Source organism: Colius striatus, chromosome 10 (genome assembly GCF_028858725.1).
Source record: "Colius striatus isolate bColStr4 chromosome 10, bColStr4.1.hap1, whole genome shotgun sequence".
NCBI lineage: Eukaryota > Metazoa > Chordata > Aves > Coliiformes > Coliidae > Colius > Colius striatus.
In genome coordinates, this window is record NC_084768.1 from 21,124,285 (window position 1) to 21,134,206 (window position 9,922).

The following is a 9,922-nucleotide window of genomic DNA, read 5'->3' on the forward strand; positions in this document are numbered from 1 at the left end:
TTTATTTTCCTGTGTTGGAGCTCTTTGCTGATCCAGACCATTGTGCTATTCCCATTCAGATTCCTTCTAAAGATTGGCTTCCTGACATCGAGAATGCTCCATTTGTCATTTTTGACATTTCTGTACATTTCTGATATGCAGCTGTACTCTCTGCTGTACTCTACACTGTGCATTGCAACATAATTGTGTCTCAGAAATGAAAAATGTGTTTGCTACCTGATATTAAAAAGAGCAGGACTGAAGAAGTGAGTATTTTTCTTTGTAGAGGGGTGTTGTGAGGGAGTTATCACCACCTCTCCAGCTCTCCCCTAGGTTGCCAATATTATTAAAGGCAATTTAAAAAGCTGCAAATTTAGGGCAAGGTTCTGATTCCCTCTGTTGCTGGTGGTGTATTTGCAGAGCTGGAGTGGCCGCATGATGGCAATCTTGCCCACCAGAGATGTCTCCCATTTAGTGCCTGTTAGTCGAGGCAAATGCTTGAACTCCCTTTCAGTGTGTTTAAAGGGATTTCACTAGAGGCGCTTGAAATTTTACATCTCCCTCTAAAACCCACCTTTTTTTATTTGTTTGTTTGGTCATTTGGCCTGATAAAAACGCAGAAAACATTCAGTCTTCTCAGTTAGTAGTGCCATCTCCTTATAGGATGGGAGTCAAATCCCAAACTACCCAGTTTTATGGATTAATTGGAAGAGCATTCCCATTCAGTGTATTTCTGTGTGTGCTGCCCCAGCCTTTGGCTCCTCTGCCAGTACTGCTCCTGGAGGCAGGCTGGGGCTCCAGCCTTCCCACTGGCCCAAAACCTCTGCCAGCTTTGATGAGCAAAGTCCCAATGAATCTGTGAGTACAAATGGCAGAGGCTTCTCATTTGCTGTGTACATCAGTCCTGTAACCGATCATTTTCGGGGTGCAAAGAGGAAGGATGCTTATGAAAAGTGCATGTTGAGCAAAGTGGAAGAAAGCTGACTAGTCATGGTGTTCTCAGAATGGACCCATTTCTAGCTAATAAGAAAACAGAAAGTTGGTTTTAATTCCTTTTTTTGCATGATTTTTTCCAAATTAGAAAAAAAAGGTACAAATGTTTTCTTAGAATCGTACATTTGTTTGGCTGGAAAAGACCTTTAAGATCATCAAGTCCAACCACTAACCTCACACTGCCAAGCTAATCACTAAACCATGTCCCTCAGCACCTCAAGCTTTTAATTATACCTCCAGGTATGGGGAATCCACTGTTTCCCTGGGCAGCCTGTGCCAGTGTCTAACAACCCTCTCAGGGAAAAGGTGCTTCCTAATCTCCAAACTGAACCTCCCCTGGTGCAACTTGAGGCCAATTCCTCTTGTCCTGTCGCTTGTTACCTGGGAAAAGAGACTGTACCCCACCTTGGTACAACCTATCAGGGAATTGTAAAGAGTGATCATGTCTCCCCTCAGCCTCTTCTTCTCTAGAGTAAGCACCTCCAGCTCCTTCAGCAGCTTCTCGTCAGACTTGTGCTCCGGACTCTTCACCAGCTCTGTTGCTCATCTCTGGACACCCTCCAGCAGCTCAATATCCCTCTTGTATTCAGGGGCCCAAAACTGAACACAATATTTGATGTGCAGCCTCACCAGTGCTGAGTACAGGGGCAGACAAAATCTCTTAAAGTGATGTGTATGTGCACCTACACATGGATGTGCATGTATGTGTGTGGATTAAGCAGCTAATAGCAGCACTCATCATTCAGCTGTCTTGCAAAAAAACCCCCTTGTTCTCCTGCACGATTTTATTTAGTAATACTGAACAGCTCAGTAGCATCTGTCATCTTCAAAGCAGTTTATAAATCTGACCAAGTGGTTAAAATGTAAACTGGTCTAAATGGCTCTTCTGCTATTGCTGCTGCTCAGTGTCACTTAGATCCCGGGCAGTGGATCAAGAGATCAAGGGTATTCAAGGGGCTTCTGACTTTCAGAGTGCCTAATTTGTCATAGTGATCCCAATGCATCTGCAGAGGTACTAAGTTCTGCAGAGTTTAACCAAAGTTAATAGTTATATAAAGTTGGAAATTTGGAATTCTGATTATTTCAGTCTGGGAAATAAAAAATGACAGTGCTTAAAAGTATTTCCCTCTTTTAGTAATTTTTATTTTGAATCCAGTGTTTGGAATCCTAATTGAGAGGAAGGAAGAATTTTACTGGATCAGGTATCATGTTTGGTTCTGTAGTTCCTTGTGTCTCTTCTATTGCTTGTCTCCAGTACCTCCTGTTGGCACTATATAGTTGTAAAGTGCTCTGAAGTCCTCAAGACACCTGGTGTACTGTGGTGTTTCGTATAGCTCATTCTGTTTCATTATCTTTAAAAAGCAACACACCAATCAAAATAGTCAATGCCCTGGTATAAAAGCAAGATATCCAAACTGTCCTTTTGCTTTGTCTGCTTGTCCCATGTGTTTGAGCAGAAACCTTGCCCACATCTTCTCTACTCTTTCTCTCAACACACAGGCCTTAGCTCATAGGCTGTTTCACATCCTCAGAAGAAATGCTTGATTTTAAGTAGGCTGGATGAACTTAAGGGCAGGTCTTTGAACGCTTGAAGTTGTTAGGAAAAATACCATCTTCATCTGTCAATTTAATTGCATGAAAACTTCATCCTGATAGAGAAGATGATGGCTAATGAATATGATTAGGAACTCAAAACAGATCCATTTCCCCTTCAATTAAATTTAAAATTATAGTTACTTCCCTGTCTCTCCCAACTGTATTTGAAGGGGACAGGGATATAATTATAACTTTAGGAAATCATTTCACTTACTGCTAGAATGCAGTCATCTTTGGGGCAGAGGGCAGTAGCTGTTTAATAGTGCTCCACAACGAGGTACAAATGTTCACAGGAGGAACTAGAGAGGAATGCTTTATCCAGTTAAAACCACAGGGTAAACTTCTGTGGTCAGTACGTAATTACTCAGGCTGGAAGTTGGCCAGGATACAAACCATATGTTCTGGTCTTAGGGAAAAAAAGTGTAATGATCTGGGCTATGATTTTCTTTTTTTTAATTCAAATATTATCTAAAACCTGGTGTCTCTTCAGGCTAAAAGGCACACAGAAATTCTGAGCCATCCCAATGTGGCTGATACTGGTTTTACTTGGGATGCTGTGATTTATGAAGATGTCTTTTGGAAGCGAAGTTGCACGTATTGATTAGGCAAAGGCTGGTTTTCTCTGACGTGTGATTATATGGAAATACGATGATTTTTTTATTCCCCAAACTAAAACATGATCTACTTCCACAGTCTAGTCCAAGTGTAGTTCTGTTTATGTCAGGGGACGTGGTGCTTCCCCAAAAAGCTCTGCACTCAGTACCAGAATGGTTCCTTTTTTTTTTTGCTGCTGAAGTATGAGTGTTGAAATTCTGTTGCATTTCTTAGTACAGCTTGGTTCAAAATAATCTCTGTTGGAAAGTATTTTACACATGACTTCATTCAGTAAGAAGTTTATCTGAGTTCAAAGTACAGAGTCACATGGTCCTTTAAACAGCCAGAGACTTGATGCCATGGTGCAGACCCAGGATTTTACAAATCAGAAGTGAAGGAAGAAGCAGAGTGCTACTCACAATTGCTAGTAAAGACATCCACACCGACAATTTAAACCTGAGCTGTTGTGGCATAAATTGCCTCCACACTTAATCTCTAGTTCATTTAAGATGTGAGTTTGGGATATCCAGTGCTGCAGGAACACTGGCTCACAGCTCCAGAGAGGAGCCCTGGGATTTTGCATTCTGCCACTGGGCCGTAAAGATTAGCGAGGATTTAGGTCCCGAGTTTGGAACGCTTTGTGCTTGAGCTCCTGTGAAAGTCAGGCTCACAAAGCTGTTCCACCAAACTTTCCTCACCTGCCTTGTCCAGCCTCAAAGTGACTCATTATCACCTCACTTCCAGAGGTTTTCCTGGGGCTGCACTGCTTGTTTGTTTGTTTCCCTTTCTCTGTCTTTACATCTAAAAATAAGTATTTTTCCCTTATCTGTTGATTCACAGTGGAATTTAAAACCACAAAGTTTGATTACTTCTGATATCTTCCATCCCCTGATACATTCCTGAAGCCTCTAATAACGACCAGCATTGTTACATTGGCATGTGGATCAGCTAATGGTGATGGTGGAAATGAAATCCTTGCTGGGCACGCAGAGCATTGTGCCATACCCAAACTGTGTGTCATCTGGGAAGACTCAATGTGAAACCAAGCATGGTTGGATGGGCAGCAGGCCTCCTGATGCCTGCAAGGTATGACAGGGGCTTGGGTCTTATTTATCCCCACTTCTTTGCCTTAGAATTACTGCTGGGGTTTGTTTTGGCATTATTTTGGCATCAATTATAACCTCACCCCTAATACTCTTTCTGAACCATTCCTCTCTGTTGCAGCATCTCAGCTCTCTGTTAGCTGGTCAGGAAAAGGGGTTGTGATGTGTTTCAAACCATGTGGGTCCTGATCAGCTGATGGGGAGGTAGCGGAGCATTTAGCTGACACGCTACACTCACACATTTCCTTAGTGAGAGCATTTTCTTCCATCTCTTATTTGTCAGCTAATTTTCCAGAAGTTAGTAGGAACAAAATGTGTTGCTGACTTTTGTCCATTTCTCAGCTTGGTTTGGTGGGTTTGAGTGAGTCAATGAGTTCAGAAATCGCCCAGGTGGAGCAGAAAGACTGCAGGATTGCATATGCTTTGCTGCTTTAGGATTTTAGGCTAATAACCCTACAGAAGCAGCAAAAAAAAGAAAGAGAGAAAGGCCTATTTTATATCAGTTGAGTCAAAAAGTCTCAGCATGAATTGCCTGAAATGCTTAAGAAAGCTAAAAGTACAAAAATCATGGAAACTTTGCTGGTTCTCGTTGGAGTTGGTGTTGATTTGTTGAGTACTCCAGCACTACACAGATGAACTTACTACAGATTGTTCTTTGTACCAGAAATTCACCTCCTATGTGCATGAACTTTAGATGGGGTAAACGTTATGCTGCAGATGTAACTTAAGTATGTTTGAAAATGTAACCTAGTGAGAGCTGAGTGGCACGGCCATGGAGGTGTTATGGCCTGGGACTGTAACATGCAGGGGCCCTTTAGTATATTGAGTATTAATGCACTTCAGCTATGTCCTTTCTGGTTTTGCTTTGTTAGGGAAGTCAAGAATCAGGCCCCCTCCCCTTGGCATCAAGCAGGGCAAAACCTGTTGCATGGAGACTGCAACGAAGGACAACTAATAGCTCATATGCTATTAGTTGTAGCAGCTACAACAGGCAGTAGAAAAAATGGACAAGCAAAAAGCTTACAACCAGGAACTGCATGATCTCAAATCAGGAAGAGCAAACAGTCTTAACTGACGTTTCTAGCACTCCTCATACTTCAGTGTTTGCTCTCTCCAGAAGCCAATATGCCAACAGTGTTGATTTATTACTGTTATTAAGTAGCTGCTGGTGACCCAGATGTGGCCATTTAATAAAATTTTGTCAGTGAATTAGGCCAATATTAGTGAAAATAGATCTGCAACATGCTAGACTGACCTATGAGCCACTTATTCTCTGCTTCATTTAGTTTAAATAGTCTATGTAGATCACTATTCACTGTGATTATAAAACCGTTGAGGCAAATGGCCATAACTGATACTCAAGTGTTTTCAAAGACTCCTGCTGTTCCTTTTGATGGCATTGACTTGTGCACCAGCAGACATCTAAAAGGGCCCTTGAAAGATTTTCTGTGCTTGGAGACACACACTTGAGTCTAAGGCCACTTGAGAAGGCGTCATGAAAAATGGGAACCTGAAGACACAAAGTGAAGAAATCACGATCATATTTATTTCAGACTTGGCCTTGATTTGCTTGTGAGAATCCTAGGCAATGCCCTGATTCTACAGTTTAAATTAACAAATGGGAGGGCTCTTGCTAATGTCACTATGAGTGTTTACATGGATAAAGTTAATCAGATGTATAAAAGATATGGGACTAAAATGGTAACATCTGCTAAAGATGATTTAGTTATTGTATGAGGGACGGTACTGGCTGTGAGCAGTCATTGACATTGCGTGAAACTGGTCAACTGTTGTTACTGCCATGGATATATATTTGGATCAATATGTAGTTGGACAAAAAAGATAGAAATAGAGGTTAGAAAAAAAGATATGTCCCATGGCAGCTACAAATGCCATATTTCTTTGTGCATATCCCAAATACATTAGGATCCATGATTTGCACTGGTATCATTTTGCCAGCTTCCAGCACTTCACAAGGCTGATGGGAAAGTTAAACCCCTTTTGCTGAAAAAAACCCCTTATCTGCTTCCTGACATCAAATCTTTCAAACTTTGAAAAAGCGAGAAGCACTGAGGTTCTTCAGCAGTAATCTGATTTTTTGAGCTGAGTTCCTATCTGAAGGAGTAAATATGAGCATTGCTATCCAATAGTAAGATTGTCTGTACTTTGCATACATTTGTATGTCACTTTTTCAGGTACAAAGTTGTTTTTCCCTTTTGTCTTGGTTTCATCTATAGCACCAGCAGAATTCAATGTGGTACTTTCTCTCTAAATGTACATGTGGTTCTGAGTGGATTTGGTGAAGGTCTAGATCACGAAAGCAACTGTTGGCATCATTTTTCTTTTTTCTGTTGGAAAGAGGAAACAGTTTATTTCACAGCAGGGAGGATACTGAACCTGCTTTGTGTTTTTGCAGACATAGGTGAGAAGAAGGATGGTGTCCATGTCAGTGAGGTTTGCATATAAATCTGGAAGGTGTCTCATACTGCAGTGTGAAGCTTGGTATTACATACTTGTTGCTTGCCACCTGGATTTTCCAGTCATTCCTCCTTTTTATCACTTTGTCTTCCTGGCCAGGTCATGCTCCTCTCCAAGGCTTTTGGAGTCCTTTAGCTCTGAAAAAAACCAATCTGTTTTCTAAACAGCTCTGATCCACAGTATACTGATGTCATCAGTGTCTGACTTAACTTTTATTCCTCCTCTTTTCAAAAGATGATTTTTTCAGGTTCTGCCTGAAATCTAGCAGGGGTGCTCAGAAGTCCTGTTTCCAGATCTGCAAGGTGACCTTTCTCATCCTCTTTTTCAGGCCTTGGCCAAGCATTTTTGCTCCTGAGTTCTTCCAGCCCACGGAAAGGAAGGGGAAGTTCCAAATTTGCTAACTAACTGACTTTTACTACATTGACTCTATCTGTAGATAAGTAATAATGAAAGATTTCTGTAAGTTTTGCTCATCTTTTCCCATGTAAGGTATGGTTTGCACACTCCAACACAGAGCAAACATAGAGCAATGATCAGAACCAGACATTGATGTGCTCAGGTTTCAGGGAGCCACGTGGGTACGGTAAATGAGAGAGGTTTGCTTTATCTTCCTGTATAATAATCTCCACAAAGGCTGTTGTGTCTTCAGTTTGTGAAACTCAAAACATATATATGCCTTTCTTTTGTGCTAGAAAAGTACTGTCCTCACCTATACATTCTCCTAGGGAATAGAAACTGACAATGCAGCAATTGAATCTAATAGAAGGATTTCAACAAATTTGCATACAACTCTAACTGCTGAATACTATATGCTGTTGGCAATAAGGCATCTCAACATGTTAGTTATCAGTATCCTAATTTCTGGCCATGCAGCAAATACTCTGAAAAGAATGTGAATTTCACTGCACAGAGATTGGTAGTGGCATTAGCTTGTTTGGGTTTGAGTTCCTGTTTGTTTGGTTGTTTTTTTCCATGTTCCTGTTTGTTTGGTTGTTTTTTTCCATTGTTGTTAGGTAAGGATGAATTGCTGGAAGTTTGGTTAGTGGTTTGCCAATTTTTGTATATGTTACAGTAGGTTATTCCTGTGCTTGCATATGGGAAAAATCTGTCTCTGTTTTTATTATATTCACAGGCTTAAAAAGTGGAACTAACTGCATCATAAAAATAAAAAAGGATATATTTCATTGTTAACTGATCAAAAACTCCATCTGTCACACTGTTTTCAGTCAATATTGAAGAGAAGGCAAGAATGTTATTTGAAAAAAAGAAGATTGCAATTGTCTAGATCAGGCAGAGAAAATGAAAGACAAATGCTTGCTGGGTTTGGAATATTGTCCATCTTGAATAAAGCAAAAAACTTTATAAGCCGTTAAATGCCATAGAGCAGGGAAAGGCATCAGTCTTTATAGTTCATGACCTTTGTGTAATCGTGAGATAGATACACACCGTTGCATCCATTCTCAGGTAAATGAGTCAATCCCACTCTGACTCCTGCCTCTTCCTTTCAGCAGTTTTCCTGTGCTCTTCCTATTCACCTCTTCCTGAAATGTGATTTCTCTCCTCCTGATGGCTCTTAGACCAGGTGTTGCTCCTGTTTGACATGACAGTCGGGCAGCCTCCTCATTAGTCATATTCGAGGCACACGAGAGCCACTGCAATCTGTTGTGTTGAAATGCAGATTTGTCCCATAGCAGCAAGCAATCTGTAAGGGGAATGACAAATCAGAAACACTGAAAAGTCACAGGCAAAGTGGCCAGTTTAAATTTTAGGACAGCAGAAAGTATAGAGGAAAGTATAGATGAATTAGCCCAGGAATTTTCTTGGGTTTTAATTGTTTTTGGAAAATTCCCATTCTGTTGAGTGCGGTCACACTACAGATTCTAGCTTGAGAAATTGCTTTATATTGCTCAATAAAGTGTTATCAGTACACTTTGTTTGTCAAACAATTGGATAGATTTCCTGTTGGCCTATGAAAAAGCCAGCAAACTTGCCAAGAGCCTGTGTTTCTAGATAGAAAACAGAAAAGTCTAAAACCTAAGTTTAGAGACAGAAAGAGAAGGGATTTTTATTCATATATCTATATATATAATTGGGGTTTTTTTTAAAGGTAGATTGATACTTCTGAGTTTGGTCCTGTGTATCAGTTTTTACAGGAGTGAAAAATTAAGCAGATCTCCAAAGCACACTGTAATACACGTGAAACACATAAAGTAGAAAGAGGCAGCTTAACAAAAAATGATTGAAAACAGCTACTAACTAACTGGTAGTACTGTGCTGCTTCACCTTCTTTCCATTTAAAGTGGGGATGATTCCTGTGATTGAAAGAGCCACATTTGATTCTTAGGAAAATCAGTTTAAAAATTAATTAGTGATTTAGGGTCAAATAATTAACGTGTACACAGATTTGCTTTGTGAAGATCAGTAGAGCTGCAATGGTTCCCAGAAGCATAGGGCCAGAGAAAGTTTTACCAACTCCTTGCATAAGTGTTATGAGACAGACAGAAATGTTAATTTTAATTTTTGTATGAACTGTGAGCTATGTGCATGGAGAATATTGCACCAATATTCTTTCCAATTCTGATCTCACTTCCACTTGTCTAGTTTAGGGCCCTTCCTTTGAAGTAAATGGACTCACACTGGCAACTGGTGACTCCACTCTGTTAATGGTATAAACTAGGCAAATCAGAATTGGCTAGTGCAATAAAGGATGATTACACCTGTCAAACCTTCCTTCTAAAATAGCTGTCTAGTGATTCAGATCAAACAGGCTGACAGATGCTGGCTGGATGGCAGTGAGAAGAAAGAGGAGGCAGAATGTGCCATTCTTTGGGAATACCCAGAGATGCCTAGGGATGTTTTAAGTGCAGCCCTTGAGCCTGGGTATCCCAGACAGCCTCTATGGCCCTTATGACTTTTGGGGTTGTTTACAAGAACAGTTATCAGAGAACCAATAAATGGGATGATGTGGTGTACATTTCCAGATGGTTTGGCAGGGCTCAGGGTGTTGTTTTGAGCCAGTTCAGTCTTTAATCTAGTCGTTAAAACGGTAGGAGTGGAGAAAGAGTCACTAATATTTCTCGGCTTTGGTGACCTCTGTTCTTTCACTGTGCAGAGATGAGTGTCAGCTAAATAACACAATTTAAGATGTGCTGGTCTCTAATAGAATAACACTTCATAGG